The sequence below is a fragment of the Sus scrofa genome, chromosome 1 (assembly GCF_000003025.6).
Source record: "Sus scrofa isolate TJ Tabasco breed Duroc chromosome 1, Sscrofa11.1, whole genome shotgun sequence".
NCBI classification, from domain to species: domain Eukaryota; kingdom Metazoa; phylum Chordata; class Mammalia; order Artiodactyla; family Suidae; genus Sus; species Sus scrofa.
This window is the reverse complement of record NC_010443.5, coordinates 266,842,124-266,859,274: the sequence shown is the minus strand read 5'-3', so window position 1 is coordinate 266,859,274 and position 17,151 is coordinate 266,842,124. Positions and strand designations below refer to the sequence as shown.

At 51.5% G+C, this 17,151-nt stretch overlaps 1 long non-coding RNA gene across 1 annotated transcript in view; it reads right to left on the bottom strand.

Moving 5' to 3' along the window:
• The window catches only part of LOC110256245, a 68,151-nt gene extending 53,730 nt beyond the window's left edge, over window positions 1-14,421 (bottom strand). The window contains exons 1-2 of the long non-coding RNA XR_002337583.1: window positions 14,359-14,421; window positions 6,011-6,112 (exon numbers count right to left, since the gene is read on the bottom strand). This is a non-coding gene — a long non-coding RNA (uncharacterized LOC110256245). The remainder of the gene's footprint in view (window positions 1-6,010; window positions 6,113-14,358) is intronic.

Here is a 17,151-nt window from a genome sequence, read left to right as displayed (position 1 = left end):
AAAAAAGAACCAAAAAGGGAATGGGGCGGGGGGTAACTTTGCTACCAAATAGTAAGATCTACTACAAAGCCATTGTAATAATAAACTGAAGTGTTGGCATAAGAACAGATAAATATATCAATGGAACTAAGCAGAGACCTCAAAGACTTGCCTCTGTACGTATGGGAACTAAAGAGGGACAAAGGAGGTGGCACTGCACACAAAGTAGTGCAAACCAGCTCAGTCTACTGGAGTGTTACACCTGGGTCCCTGCTTAGCCTCACATGCAAAAAGGACTCTAGGGGAATTAAAGATGCAAATGCGAAAGTTAAAAATCTTAGGGCAAACAGAAATAAATGTTAGCGGATACCTTCAGGCTTCAGGAAAGGCAAAGAGGCTTATTTCACAAAACCTTAAAAAAATAAACCATAACGTACAAATTTCCTGAATTTGATTACATCAAAATTAAGAGGTTGTGTTTAATAAAAAAATATGAGCCAATTAAGAGTCAGATGAGAGGACTGAGATTCTTTTTCAAAGTCCGAAAGTGACAAGGGATTAACATCTAGAATATACTCTGTAAAGCAACAAGAAGAGGACATCAATTCCAATAGAAAAATGGGCAAATGATATGACAGGCAATTTACAGAAAAGGAAACCCCAAAAGCTAATAAGCACACGAAGTGATGCTCAAACTCATTAGTAGTCAAAGACATGCAAATTAAAACAAGATAGCACTTTACACCTTTAGACTGGCAAAAACTACAAAGCTGGGTAATACCAATTAATGGCAGAAATGAGGACGACAGGATCCCTCACACATGGCCGATGAGAGTGTAAATTGGTGGGGCCTTTTTTGGCGAGCGGTCCCAAACTACTTATGCAAATTAAGCACACCCACAACACTCGGACCCAATGAAATTCTAACACATGTGCACAAAGGGAAATCCACAAGGATGTTTGCTGCAAGTTTGTTAGAGAAGGGATAACAGCAATCTGGGCTGGCCCTCGCTATTATTATGAAGCAAAAGAGCATATGTACAGGTAACAACTTGGACAGATATTAAAAACAGTGCCAACTGGAAAAATTAGTAATGGAATGGTGATAGTACACAATGTTATTTACATAAATCATAAGTATATGCATACCCTCTGCTATTTATGTGTCTTGCCCAAACCTCCAGCTGAGCTAGCCACTTTTTGCTTGTCTGTATCACCACGATGTCATTGATGTGACTGATTAAGGGGATGTTTTTGTGCAATCTGAAAGCAGTCTGGAGCTCCTTAAGACTATTTTACAATAGAGGACAGGAGAGTTAGCAGAGTCCTGGGGCAAAGCTACAAATAACTATGGCTGTGCTGTTTCAGATCCTCTTTTCTGATCGGAACAGAGAAGAATGAGTTCACCAAATCAGTGGCCGCACACCACAGACCTGAGGCTTTATTAATCTGCTCCGGCCATGATACTACCCCCGAAACAGCAGCTGCAATAAGGGCCCCCATGATTGACAAGAGGAATGAGATTCTTTGGAAGGAGAGAAGCTGCCTCAGAGAAGAGGAGGGGCAGCCCCTCTGTTTAACCTGGTGGGAAAGAAGAGAGTACAGATCCTACAGCCAAGATGCTGGGTGGCCATGAGTTGAGGGAGCATCAGATGGCTTCTCTTTCCTCCGTGAAGAACTGACTTTTACATTTATCATTACTGGGGGAGAATTTTCCCAAATAACTATTTCTTGAAGATGCCGTTTTTTGAAGACAACCCTGTATTCCATCTCAGAGATGCCCAATCCACTTGACCAATCCCACTGTAGAAACATGAGCACCACCTGGCACAGTGGTACTCAACCCACATCCATGGGAGGACCCCCACTTTTGGTACCTCTTCTCTTTGAGACCCTGGATGAATGGGTTCTCCCTGCCCTGGGGTCCTCCTTCTAGGAGCTTCCTGAGCACAGCCCTGCCTAAGTGAAACCCACTGCCATCCCACCCACCCATGACAAACCCTTTAGCAGAGGGCTGGCCTCCCCACCACTGTCCCTCCAAGGATTTGAAGAAAAAGGCAGATACCCACTTGGGCTCTATTTTTTTTTTTTGTCCTTTTTTTTCTTTTGTCTTTTGAGGGCCACACCCATAGCATATGGAGGTTCCCAGGCTAGGGGTCCAATCATAGCTGTAGGTGCCAGCCCATGCCACAGCCACAGCAACGTGGGATCTTAGTTGCATCTGTGACGTACACTGCAGCTCACAGCAACGCTGGATCCTTAATCCACTGAGCAAGGCCAGGGATCGAATCCGCATCCTCATGGATACTAGTCGGGTTTGTTAACCACTGAGCCACAGCAGGACCTCCTCAGGCTCTTCTTAAAGACAAAAAGGATTTATACATAGACATAGAAAAGCACACAGACCCATCTGAGCCCACAGTGCATCCAAATACACATGCAGACACTCGCACAGACTCACTTATACACACTTGCATACATACACACTCACACATAGCATTTGCACCTGCACACATGCCCACGTGGACATACCCCTACACATAGGCTTAGCAATAACCATTTTACTATCCTCACGGGGGGATGGCTTGTTTCAGCTCCCCCATGACCAGGGCCTCAGCTGGGAAGAACCCCACAACTGGAGGCATCTTCACTCACATTTCTGAGACTTGGACCGGGATGGCTTGAATGGCTGGATGCTCATCTGGCATCTCCCTCTCTCTCCTTGAGGTCTCATGGCCTCTCCACATGGCTTTCCCATGTGGCTTTCCCATGGGGGTCTGGGAGTAGCTGGGATTCTTAAATGGTAGCTCAGGGACCCCAGGAGTGAGTGTCCCAGGTGAACAGGTGACTTCCCTGTGACCATTTATGACCTAGCCTTGGAAATCCCATAGCATCACCTCTGTCACCCTACTACACAAAGCAGTCACGAGCCCACCCAGATTCCCGGGGAGGAACACAGATCTCACCTCCCAAACACAGAAATGAGAAGAAACTTGCACCCATTTTTAAAAATGGCCACACAAAAGACTGTCTATACACACACCAATACATATGTACCCATCTTCAGACACGACACACATCTGTATATAAACACACGCACAGGCCTGGTCCTCAGAACCTCTATTCTATGAGACTTAGATAAACATACATGTGCATATGAACACACATGTCACACAGACACAGTCACACAAGCGCACCCACAGTCACACCTGACACGCCCCAGGCCCTGCCCCCGAGATGAGCACTCCAACACCTGCAGCCACACCGGCTGGCTCCCTGCTCCACACCTGGCCAAGCTGGGGGCCAGGATGGGCTGAGGTGGCTCGGCTGGTCGGGGATGGGCCCTCTCCCCTCAGCACCGTGCCCTGGTTGCTGGGGGCCTGGCGAGAAGGCGAACAAATAACCTTGCAGTGTTTAAATAAGCCAAGTTTTGTGCAAAGCAGAGGTTAATGTACTTGATTGTTCAATGTCATGTTTGTAGTGGATTGGTGGAGGGAAAAATGTGATTAATTGCCCCGAAGCCCACGGATCTACAATTATTTGGTTGTTGTGAACAAATAAAGGACTACAGTATTCATCATATTCAAATGAGGCAGCAGAATAAATGATGGCGGACCGGGGAGGAACAAAACCCAGGCGTGTTCCCGCACAATCGGAAGGCGACGGGCGTCTTGTCAACCAGACGCAGGGTGGTGGCGGGAGCCGAACCCGTTTGTCTCTGCACCGCCAGCAAGGGCTCGGCTGACCCTGCAGGTGCCGGCGTTAATTCATGTCACACCTCGCGCCTCCATCCTGCGTGGCAGGGAAACCAGGCGCCGATTTCGTAATAAAGACTTGTTTCTGACGAGGCCCGGTTTGGGGCGGGGGGCACAGATCTTCATTAGAGCCCCTTTCCCGGGCGCGCTCGCTACAGAGCACAGGTACTGGCTAAATGTGTCCGATCATTCATCATGATTTTGCCCTCCACTTTGTCACAGCGTGGGGATTTAAGGAAGATAGATGGTACAAGATGTTGTCTCCTCCACAGACGCTTTCTGCTCTGGTAAGTGTGTCCGATGCAGAATTATTTTGCCACTTTATTATTTCCTAGTGAGTGTTTGTCAGAGCTTCGCCTCTTGGAAGGAGCGAGTTGTTTCCTGTCACTCAGGGATGTCGCGGGAGCCGTGATGCTTGGCTGGGCTCGCCAGCCAGCTGGAACCTGGGCAGGGTCCCCAGGCAGGGCTGCGGGGGGTCCTGGGAGTCTGGGCCACAGGGCGAATGTCAAATCCAACAGAAATGGGGAGAGGCTGGCTTTGGAGAAGGCGGGGCACAGGGGTTTTGGACCCAAGGGGTTGGGGAGTTACGGGGGCATCTTTCAGAACCTGGACTGGCTGTAGGCCAGCTGGCTGGACGGGGAGCTGTTCAAACCAGTGTCCAAAGGGCTGTAAGAGCTTGGCCTTGAGCTGAGCCAGCTGGAGAAGGTGTGGGCAAGGCTGGGACCCTGTGGGGCTCCTGATGGCCTTAAGGCAGCGTGGCCAAATTCTGGTGCCCACTGCTGGCATCAGATGAACTTCCTTCTTGCCCTGATCAGAACAGCCGAGGGGGCAGGGGGTGACCAGCAGGGGTACTGTGGTGGGGGGGGGTTAAGATAGGGTGAGTTCAGCTTGAAGCTGGAAGTCCCGCCCAGAGCCCTGGGAATTCTTGGGAATGTGGGAAGATCATTCCAGGCAGGGCTGGGCTACAGAGGTGTGGGCCCTGGGGTCCAAAGGTGAATCCAGCCTCAGGGAGAAGGTGGGGGTATCGGGAACCACCAGCTTGTCCTGAGGTCCTTTCTCACTTGTGTTTGTTCTGCCCGGGTCACTCCATTGGCTCCATCCTCCAGGGCACCTGCTTCCCACTCTCGCAGCTGGCTGGGCCAGTGACACTCAGCTGTCCCAGCCTTTAGGGCACAAAAGAGAAATCTACATTCTCTTTGCGTTCCCCCTCAGTCCACGCTGGCCAGAGTGGGGAGTCCAAGGATAACACTCCTTGGAGGTTCGGGAGAAACTTATGGAGACAAGCTCAGGAGGAGTCCAGGAAGAGGTGCTTGGGGCACAGGGACGGAGGAGAGGGTGCCCTGCCTTTCTCTGGCCCCAAGATGCCATTCCTAGAGTCCACCATGCTAACTTGTCCATGCCTCCCGCTTCAAAGTGTCTCTGGAGACAGAACAGTGTGGAATAAAAAGCACAGTTTTGGAATCACTCAGGCCTGGGTTCAAAGCACTGACTAGCTGCAATGTTTCTGCAGCCTCTGTCTGCCCATCTTATGAAACAGCTACGATGACATGGCAGCCTTCTCTGAAGCTCTGAGTGTGGTGGTTCCTGGCACGCAACTCAGAAGTCCACTCCCTGCCTCCTCTCTCTGCTTCCCGGCCGCTGGGAGTCCCTCATTCACCCCGACCCTAGTCATTCCCCTGGGTGACCCTGCCGGGGCACAGTCTCCATGGCCCCACACACCCTGGTTGGCAGCCAGCAGGGTCCATGGATGAAGCAGGTGGCATAGGATGGCGCTGCCTTTCTGCCCCAGGCACGACCTCATCTTTCCCTTGTGGAAAACCCAATAGAAAATCTTTCTCTTTTCGTTTTTCTTCTCTTTTTTTTAACGGCCACACCCACGGCATATTCAAGTTCCTAAGCCACGGGTCAAATCGAGCTGCAGCTGCAGGCCTATGCCACAGCCATGGTAACACCAGATGCCAGCCGCATCTGCGACCTACCCCGCAGCTTGCAGCAACACTGTATCCTTAACCCACTGAGCGAGGCCAGGGATCAAACCCACATGCTCACAGAGACAAACTGAACCCACTGAACCACAACCGGGAATCAACAGAGAATCTTAACAGTTGGCAGCTGCGAACTCGCCGGCCCTTCCCCAGCCCTCCTCCAGCCGGGCCCCGCCCATAAGAGCGGGGTGGTCGGAGAGGAGAAATGAGAACACACCTTCATTCCAAACAACGTGGCTATGCAGAGGCAGGTCCCAGGTCAAAAGTCCCAGATGATGAGTATTCACTTACCGAACCCCTGGTGCTGGTGCTTTTCCCACCGCTGCGTCCCTGAAGCAACGCGGGTGCAGAAGCGCAGCTCTCACTCCCACTTGGCAGCTGAGCAAACTGAGTCTGCGGACGAAATAACGTGCTGAAGATCTCGCGGTAGTAGCTGTAGAGCAGGGCGGGACCTGGGAGCAGCCGCGACTGACACCCATTGCATCCAATCAGAATGTAGCCCCACTCCTGTGCTTTTTTTTTTTTTTTTTTTTTTTTTTTTTTTTTTCCCCATTTGGCCCACTTCTGCAAACCTCTCAAACTCCTGGCTCCGCTTTCCTGCCAGGGTTTCCAATTGGAAACCCCAAATCTGCAATTATGTGCAGTTTTATGTTTAAGGTATATTTCTTCCTTTTTAAAACTCAGTTTATTGGGATTTTTTTCCTTTTATGGCTTGTCTCCTATTCATTCATTCATTTGTTCATTGAGTAAAACTAAGGACCTACTGTGTGCAGTGAGCTCAAATCAGCAGGTGGTGAGAGTCAGTGAGAGGGGCTAGCAAAGCCCCCGGCAAATTCTCTGGTGAAGCAGTGGATCTCAGAGGAGCCAAAAGATTACCTGGGCAGTGGAAGGATAGCACTGGGCACTGTTCAGTACCCAGAGGCCCTCATGCAGAGGAGCAGTGGCTATGCCCTTTGCTCCATGCTCCGAGCGCTGTCCTGGGTTGGGCTGTATCCACTTTCAGCAAGACTGTGGCCCCCGCCTCCTCCCTTCCTCTTTCCGTTCTGCAGCCAGACTGATTTTCCTTAAACACAGCTCTAAGGATGTCACCCTCTGTGTCAAAATCTTAGTGGCTCCCCATTGCCCACCTACTTCAGAACTAAACTTTGAACTTGGCATTCGAAGCCTTTCATGACCCAGCACCAACCTACCCAATGCCACCACTCATAAGCTTGATCTTAGCCTGTCACTGAACGTTTTCTGTTCCTGTGTTTACTCTGTTGTATAATGGGGATGCTAATTAATAGTACCTACTATGGCAGGCTGCATTTTCCAAAAATGTCAGCCACAACACACATCCCATCCAACAGCTCTTTTTTCTTTTCTTTTCTTTTTTTTTGACTGCACCCACAGCATATGGAAGTTTCTGGGCCGGAGGTCAAACTCACACCACTGCAAAGACAACACCAGACCCTTAACCCTCTGCACCCCAGCAGGAATTCCCAACAAAGCCCTTTTTATAAGAACTATTGACTCTTCCCTGGGGATAGTGGGGACGATGTTCCCACCCCTTGAACTTGGGCAGACTGCCTTGACAAATACAGCGAAAGTGATACCACATGACTCCCAAGGCTAGGTCATAAAAACACCAGGTGCTACTCCTGTCTCATTCTCTTAGGATGCTCACTCTTGGAATCTGGCCGCCATACTGTGAGGAAGCCAAGCAGCCACCAGGAGAGGCCACTGGAAGTGTTGATAGCACCAATTGGCCAGCCATCCTGAAAGCCATCTGCCCCAGCTGATACTGGGTCAAGCTGAGATAAACTGACCCTTGCCAAGCCCTAGGGCAAAATAAATGATAATTGTTATTTTAAAGCATTCAGTTTTAGGGCAGCTGGTTGCATGGCAAAAGCTAAAAGAAACACCTACCCTTGTAGGGTTCTTGTGGGATAGATGAGTGTATGTGTTTGCCAGGGCTGCCATAACAAAACACCATAGACCGAGTGGCTTAAACAACAGAAATTTATTCTCCCCTAATTCTAGAGGCTGGAAGTCTGAGATCAAGGTGTCGGTAGGGTTGGTTCCCTCTAAGACCTCTCTCCTCGGCTTTTATGTGGCTCTCTCCTCCTCCCTGTGTGGTTACGGGGTCCTCCTCTGTACCTCTGTGTCCCAATCTCCCCTCGAGGGACACCCGTCATACCAGATTAGGGCCCACCTTGGTGACGTTATTGCAACAATTCAGCCCTTAACAATAAATTAATATACACGGAATATTCAGAACAGTACTTCGCACAGACTAAGGCCCCAATAAATGGTAACTGTGTTATTATTCCAACTATGGTCACCTGCAGGCTGGCCTGACCATCATCACTGTCATCTGTGTGGGCTCAAGTCACACATATTACCTCCCTCCACCCACGGGATCCCCCAGCCTCCTCTCGGACCGTCTCCTCGACCTGTGATGCCCAAACCTTTTCTCCATCTTCCCAAATTCTCCCTTGTCTTGGGAGGCCCCCCAATTTCACCACCCCCTGATCCTGCCCCCCACTTTTTCCCTTGAGTTCTTGCAACTTGCAGGGCTCTGGTTAGCAGTTATGCCTGGTCTGCTGTGTCTGAGAAGCTTTGCCTTTTTTGAGCTGTGCCTTTGTACTTTCTAATATAGAAAGAGTGGGGGGTTTCCCTGATGATAAAAAGTTGTGTTCAGTTGATAAAATTCAGACAGGTCCGAAAGGTTTAAGAAGAAATTAAAAATCACCGAGGGGTAATGACTTAACATTTTTGGTTTTTATCTTTCGGGACTTTTTCATATGTGTATATGCATGTGGGTGAGTGTGTGTGTGTGTGTGTGTTTCTTGATTCTAAGACAACACTGTGGGATGCATCATTGCCTTAATCACAGAGCTTTTAGAGGAAAAAAAACTACTGCATTAAACATATATGTTAATCATCATCACACACTGCTTTTAGAAATGTTAAAATGTGAAAAATATGTACATCTTGGAGCTAAGAAAATATGATATAAGCCTATATCTATGTTTTTCAAAAGTGGGAATCTATGAGTATTGTTTTATGGCTTAATTTAAAAAAATCTGACTGACAAAGCTTGGCCATCTTTCCACATCAAGAAATTGAAGCCCACACTATTGGTTTTAATGGCTGCATAGTATTCCATTAAATTGCTCTATGATAATTCCTCACAGAAGGGCATGAATATTTTATTATCATTCTAGTACAAACACATTTGTAGACCCTTGTTCTTCTTTTTTTTTTTTTTTTTTTTTTTTTTTTAAGATAAAGTCCTCCAATCAGCACTTCTGGGTGGGAGAGCTGAAGCTCTTTGCCCAGGGGTTGGCTGCCCTGGACATGAACTGTCCCTGAACCATCTGTGGGTCCTCCAGCTTAGGCTTGGTCACTGAGCCTGCACAGCAGGGCTCTGGGAATAGTTGACATGTGTGCATTTCCCAGCAATAACAGGTCAGGAGACAGACCTCACATGAAACCCTGCCTCAAACATATGCGATGAATTGAACTTTCTGCAGCTAAGAAGGCATAGTTTTGGGGCTCAGCCGTGGTTTCAAATCCCAGGACAGCTAGTGTGACTTCATCTCCCAGAGCCTCAGTGTCCCCATCTGTACAGGGCAGACAATGCTACCTCCTTGGCAGGTCTGTGTGGCTGGGTGTCTGCCCTGGCTCTGCACAGCATCGCAGAGGGTGGAGAGGCTAGGCTTGGCCCGCCCAGGCACCGCGCTCGCGAGAACCAGAGGAAGAACTCTGCACCCCAGTGGGCTCTGGCCTCCGTCAGTGAGTTTGGCCCCAAGTGGCACAGACCACAGGAATCTGCGGTGGGGTCCTTTGAGTTCCTAAGAAGAAGATTAGGACTCACAGCTGCCATTTGCTGACGACCCACTATGTGCCAAGCACCTGCAAAGTGCTGTCTATTCATTCTCTTATTGTGTCCTTCTTGCAAGGTGGAAATTACAGCCCCACTTTACAGAGGACACTTTGGAGAGGACTGGACCAAGACCTCAACTCTGACCACTTTCACCACCACATCTCTCACCTCCACCCCCTACCCCATGGCCCAGTCCTTCTCCATCTGCAGCCAGAGCTTTTCAAAACCCCAAGCTAACTGGGACATTCCTCTGCTGAAGACCTTCTTCAGTGAGTCTCTTCCCAGGCTTCTTGGGGAAAAGTTCAAAGCCCTAAACATAGCCAGGGATGCTGCTTGGATAGTCTGGTTCCCCAAAGCCCTCCAGCTTCACGTCACCCATTATCTCTTAGTCCTTGGGTCTAAGTGCTTGGTTTCTCCCAATACACAAGCTCCTTCCTGCCTCAGGGCCTTTGCACAGCTCTTCCACTGCCTTTACTGCTTAATCTCTACTCATCCTTTCAAATTCACCTTCCCAAGGAAGCCTTCCATAACATTCCCCCCTCTGTCCTATTTTGGAATACATATATTTATCATCATTAGGGTGGATCATAGGAAACTGCCAATAGTCGACCATTTTGGACCTATGCCAGTGGCAATTTCCTCCAGTTCAACCTAATATTTATTGTGTTATCTCTTCAATGTCAGGCTCCCTAGCATTTAGGAGACTCTCACTATTGATACAATGCTTACCATTGTATCACCCCATCACTGTACCTGGACACAGAATAGAACCTCAATAAATTTTGGTAAACGAATGAAGAATGAAGTTGCAGGTTGGGACTGAACCCCAGTCTCTCTGGAAGAGTTTAAGTAACTTGGCACCCAGCCTATACTAGCCTGGGGGCTGCCTGCCCACCAACGGCACTGGTCATGAGTTGCAGAGACACAGGCCAAGGGAAGCAGCCCAGGCCCTGCTGGGTGGACAGGGCTAACCCACAGTAGCTGGCTCCAGCTGCCACACAACCTGACCCTGGTTCTCCAGAACTGTGTCTGGTTTCACTGGGAAGTGGCCAGGATGGCAGCAGGGCTTCTCTAGACAAAGAGCCACAGGTTTAGGGGCGAGACCTCAGGGCTGACCCTCCCCAGTCAGGTCCGCACTGGCCAGCATTCCAGACTTGCAGCTTGTGCACTGTGCCCCTGCAGCCACACGGTGGCAGTGTTGGTACCAACTGGGCTCCAGAGCCACAGGAGCCTCAGTCTGGCTCCTGCAATATGCCCTTAGAGGCCAAGTCGCCCAAAGGGGGCGTGTGCAATATGGGCTGCGAGTGTTAGCTTGTGTTGATGGGTGTGGGCACTTGCATGTGTGCGGAATCTCGGGGGGTGGGGCCTGGGTATATAGGTACAAACCTGTATTCCTATTTCCATAATTGGGTGTGTCTATGTGCCTGCAAGCATCTGTCTTCCATGGGTGTCTTTGTGTCTCTGGTTCTGTACAGGTATCCCTATGTGTGTGTGTATCTTTGTGCCTAATAGAATGTGTGTCTGACTGTGTATGGTCTCTTTCTGCCTCCATTGCACTTCTGTTTCTTAGTGTGTCTGTCTTTGCTTTGTGACTATGTGGATCAGTGGTGTGTGCGTGCGTGCGTGCATGTGTGTGTGTGTGTGTGTGTGTGTGTGTTTCCACCTGGGCCTCTGGGCACAATGAAGAGAGAGCCAGTAGCTAATGCATGTGTGTGTCTGGGTGCCAGGACACACCAAGGTCAGGGGCTTCTGGGACTCTGTCTCCTCCTCCCCTGTCACTGGCACGGACAGCTGCTCTGATCCTGACCCCTCAGCCCCCAGCCTCAGGCCCCACCAGGTGGGCGCTCCCTTGAAATGCCCTGTTCCCCCATCCACCCAACCCTTACAGCTTTCCCTCTGGTTCCTCCTCCACCAAACCCCAGCTCCCGGAGGCTCAGATGTCTGTCCAGAGGTCCCTGTAGGCTCGAGTCACCTCCAACCCCATTACCCCGATGGAACCAAATCCGGTGTGCCTGCAGCGAGGCCCCAGCTCCCCATCTCTAGGGTCCCAGGTGGGTCCCAGGTGGGTCCCGAAGGAACAAGCTTCAGGGTATGGTGGGTCCCCATCCTCAGACCAGAGGTGCCCGGAGATTGGGCTCTGCCTCTTCCTCTGACCTCAGGGAAGAGCCACGTCAGAGTCTGGAGGGAACATGGGCACCCTGGTTCCTGGGCAGGCATTTCACAGCCTGGGTGCCAACTCCCTCCCTTCCCCCACACCAAGCAAAGGCCCAGGGTGCCACGTCTGGCCACTCTTCCCCCGTGGTTATTAATAATTGGGTATTAGGCGAGAGGCGACTATTGATTTCGGCGCAGGCGGCTCCGGGTTGGGGTAATTTATGGAAACACTGGCGTCCCCGGTGATAAATAATGAGGTGATCGCAGAGACGGGTCACTAGTGAGTGGCCTCCAGCCCGCTGCCCTGTCCACTAACACACAGGCTCATAAATGGAAGGAGAGAGGGAGAGAGACCCGGGGCTGGCCGTAAAGACAAAAGACACGGTGGTGGTGAGAGGCGCCAGGAAGACAGGAGAAGCAGAAATACGGGGCGGTGGGAGCCACGAGGCGGGGCTGGTGGCAAAGGAGCAGGGAGTCACATAGAGAAGGACAGATTGACAGACAAGGACAGGGACACAGAGCAAGAGACAAGGCAGAGGAGAGAGATGGCCGCTGTGAAGCCACAGACAGGCAGGGAGAGAGGGGGAAAGACAAAGCCAGAGAGAGAGAAACGGCGAGAACAGAGCCGGGCAGGGCAGGGACAGTGATGGGGAGACATGGGAACAGAGACAAAGAGAGACACGGTTTGGGTACCAAAGGCCATGCTGAGTGCCTACTAGTGCCAGCTCCGCCCTGGGTCCTCACTGCATCATGGTGGTGGCTCTACGTAGTGATTCAGAGCAAGGACTCCAGAGCCAGCCTGCCTGGGTTCAAAGCCCCGCTCTGCCCCTTGACCTCAGCTGCATGACCTTGGGCGCGCCCCTTCACCCTCGGTGCCCAGCGCCCCCATCTGGAATCTGAAGCTAGCAGTCCTACACCAATAGTGATGAGAAAGGATGAAAAAGTCAACATCCGTACCCCTGGGGACCAGTGCCTGGCACTGGTGGGTGCTCCAAACGCATGTTTGTCCTGGCTCCTGTCAATTTCACAGAATTTCGTTTGATTAGATGCTCTTCCACTTTACGGTGTGTCTAGTTTACAAGGAGCGAATGGGGGAAAATGAGAATCGGTCAGACTGGGAAGCTTTGGGGTGACTCTGCAAGAAGTAGGGTTTGATTTGGGCTTAGAGGTGGAATTAGAAGACAAGGTATTCCAGGCGACAGTCTATGCAAGAACATCACAAATTTCAAGGTCGAGAGGACCCATTAGAGCATCCTCTAATACCTGCATTCTCTCTAGACTCTCTCCCCTGGTGTCACCAAACTTGGCTGCCTCCAAGGATGGGGAACTCATTACCATCCTTGGGGAACTCAGACTCTAAGAAAGTCCTTCTTCAAAAGTATCTTCAGGAGTTCCTGTTGTGGCTCAGTGGTTAACAAACCCGACTAGTATCCAAGAGGATGTGGGTTCGATCCCTGGCCTTGCTCAGTGGGTTAAGGATCTGGTGTTGCCATGAGCTGTGGTGTAGGTAGAAGATGCAGCTTGGATTCTGAGTTACTGTGGCAGTGGCTGTGGCTGGCAGTTGCAGTTCCAATTCAACCCCTGGCCTAGGAATCTCCATATGCCTCAGGTGTGGCCTTAAAAAGACAAAAAAAAAAAAAAAAAAAAAGAAAGTATCTTCATGCACTGCCCCTATACCACCCTCACCCCCTCGCCCACCCCAGTTTGGCTCCCAGCAGTTTGCAGTTAGCAACAACTGGGAGCTCTTTACAGTACCCACCCCACGTTCTGATCATCAGGTACAACCACACGCAGCGCTCTAAAATTCCTCCTGGGCGGGTTGGCCAGTCCTCTCCCTGCTCTGGCTGCTCTCCTGGGTGCTCCAGCCAGGTGGCCTCCAGGGGCAGAGCCAGGGACCTGCTCTGTGCTCAGCAGGACAGAGAGGTCTGGACGATTGCTTTACCCCTGACACACAGTGTTCAGACCCTGCTCTGAGGGTTCTTGAGAGGTGCCGGGGGCTGCCTCTCCTCTTCCACCTCCTCTGTGATTTGTTGTACGTAATAGTAAGTGTGAAAAACCATAGACTACAGGCTATTGAGCCTGTCACCCCAACGGGAGGCAGCTTAGAGCAGTGGGTGCCAACATAGTATGTCCTGGCCCTGCCGCCCATGACCAGGTGACCTTGTTGGGTCCTTTGAACTGCTGGAGTCCCAGTTCCCTCCAGGATAATAGAGCCTATGTGTAAGAGGCTTAAGAGCAGAGAAAAGCCCCTTCTGTGGGCACTGCTGTAATTACATTCTCCTCCTTCCCCAATCTCACCCCTTTCCATGCACAGATAGGCTGGGACTCTCTCCTTTAAGTCATTTCCAAATATAAGCGCTCCTATGGGACCCTGGCACGTGCATCTTGACACAGCTTTGGTTCTGGGGCCAGCATGGCTCTCTTTCCCCCAGCAAAGCTACCTCTACCTTCATGCACAAGGGACAGAGACCTCAGCAGAACAGAGCACTGGGGCATGCCACCAGGGACCCCCCGTGTGGATGCAGCCTGCCATATGGGTAGTCACTTGGCTCTTGTTCATGCCACACTTTCCCATCCCTACTACAAGCATGTCCCCAAAGCCCTCATCACCCACCTTCTAGGAATCAAGACGCCAGCTCTCAGCCGCTCCTCTCTAACCCATTGGGCCAATCATCCTGTAGACAAGAACATGGGCCAATCAGATGCAGCCTTTTCTTAGCAAACCCACCCCTCTCCTGGGATTACACACTACCTCCCCTTAGGTGCTCACAGGTCATCCTTTTATATTCCATTCTAGAATCTTTTTTTTTCTTTCTTTCTTTCTTTTTTGGCTGTCCCATGGCATATGGAGTTCCCAGGTCAGGGATCAGATCTGAGCTGCAGTTGCAACCTATGCCACAGCTGTTGCAACATGGGATCCTTTAATCCACAGTGCTGGGCCAGGGATTGAACCTGTGCCCTGGGGCTTCGGAGACACCACTGATCCCACTCGGCCATAGCAGGAACTCCCCATTCCAGAATCTTAACTGAGATGTTGAAATGCAAACAACACTACTATTGATGACCATAGCAGCTAATTAATTTTTGTTGGTTTCCCATTGTATAGATGAGGACACTTAGAAAGGTTCAATAGCTCGTTGTAAGAAACGTGCTTCGTTGGTCTGTACGTGCTTCGTTGGTCTGTACGTGCTTCGTTGGGGGGCGGGGGGGCCATGCCTCTGGTATGTGGCAGTTCCCAGGCCAGGGATGAACCCGAGCCACAGCACCAACCTGAGCCACAGCAGGGACAAGCTAGATCCTTAACCCGCTGTGCCACAAGGGAATGTTGTATCTATATTCGTCTAATTTCATCTACTTCTGTGTGTGTGTATGTGTGGTGTCCACAGGATACAGCTGAAGATGGGTGACTGGGTGTGGTGGGGATGAGCACAGGAGGAACTATGTTTAGAATAATGGAACTATGTTTTAGAATAATTAGGTGAGGAGGGCACCAAACGCCAGGTTGCCGAGCCTGAGTTTTATCTTGTGGGCAATGGAGAGCCACGGAAGCCGTCTGAGGTTACACCTGAGTGGTTGGCAGATGAATCTCGCAGGGGGTGTAAGATGAATGAGGCTGGCGGGGAGGAGATGCAGAAGACCTGGGGAGATAGGCCATGTGACAGGGGGGAGAGGCCAGTGCCAGGGCAGGGGGAACAGGTAGAGAGGAAAAGCTGGAGCACCAGCTCAGAGGCAGGACTGGCTGAACTTCAGGTGAGCGGATGGGGCTGGGGGTGAGGGAGGGAGAAGGCACACATCTGACCCTATCAATGCTGACCCCATCAGCGCAGATGTGTTCCAGGGTGCCCCCCCACCCCGAAAGAGAAAGCCTTTTGGCCGAGAATAAAGGCCAAGAAGCAGGTGGAGAATTCAGTATGACCCTGTGGAGTCAAAGGGCCTAGAGGTCATGTCCAAGGGCCTTTGGAGATGAGCTCTGATGCTCGGGAGAGGGGTCAGGGCTGGACATTTGGCAGAGTGGGGCTGGTGGTCAGAGCTGCTGGAGGGCATGAGATGCTGGCAGGACCAGTGCGTGCTCAGCATCCCCTGCACCGTCTGCCTCCACCACAAGCCTGGGAAGACCGGGGGCTCCTCAGGATCCTCATCTCTACCCAGCACAGCCTGGCACCAGCTGGGGAGGCAAGGAGGATGCTGCGATGGAGCCGAGAAAGGCACAGTCAGAGGCACCAGAGGAGGGAGAGCTGTGGCCAGCAATGCAATGGGGGTGGGACATCCTGGACTGGTACCCAGAGGCCATCCATCAGAGCCTCTGGGGGAGTGGAGGGGATGCACTGGAAGACTGTGGTTCCAAGAGGAAGCGATGGCAATAGTCATTGACTAGGCTGCCACTATGTACTTTTATCTCAGGTTGCTCCCTCAACGACCCTAGGAGAGGTTGAAGACGGTGGACTCATGGTCCCTGACTCTGCTTTTCCAGATGGGTGATGGAGCCAGAATGAGAGTCTAGATCTTGGCTGATTGGCTGAGAGAAAAGGAAGGACACAGTTGGATCCCTCCCCTGGGCCTGGGCCCCACAAGGTCCTTACCCTTTCTGTTCTGGGGTGCTTGGTCTCTGCCCCCACCCCGCACACACCTACACAACCCCCTTCCCACCGACCGCCCTTGAGTTTGTTTAGGGGTCTGTCTCCCCCAAACCAAGCCTGGGGGCCCCTCAGTGCAGAAACAGTCCCACGAATCTCAGTGTCCCCGTGCTCAGGGCCTGGCACAGGAGGGACCCTGTCGACATGTGGTGAAATAATGAACAGAAACGGCCGGGTCCCTTCCAGGCCCTCTGGGTGGGTTTGGGGGCTGGGGTTGAGCTCCTGCCCACGGGCCCGCCCCCAGGTCCCCAGTCCCTCCACTGCTGCAGGCTCGGGTGGGGTGTGCTTTGTTCCCGACCTCCAACCATAGGGAGAATAAAAGTTTGTGAAATATTAGTTTAATAAGACATGCGACTACTATTAAGGATCCAAGCCGCCCTTATTTATTATTCATGCGGCCGTGTGATTTAGGGGCAAGCGGTCCGCTGAGGCTCCAGCTCGGCCGCCTCTCCCCATCACGGCTTCCCCTCCTCCCGGTGCCCCCCACTCTGTATTCCTCCCCCCCCACACCTCGCTCGCCTTCTCGCCCCCTCCCCACCAGCCCCCACTGCACAGGTGCATCCTTCAGCCCCATGCAGGGGTCGGGGAGGGCTGCGACCATGACCTTAGGGCCCCTCTGGACCCTCAGGTCACCCCGGATTCTCTTTAATACTAGGGGTATGTCCCAAGTCCAGCGTGCAGGAGCCTCTCTACAGCTTAGTGGGCAGCCATGTGGAATGGGGTCGGGGGGGATTCTCTCTTTCACTTCACCCCTTCTTCCCATCTTCCTTCCC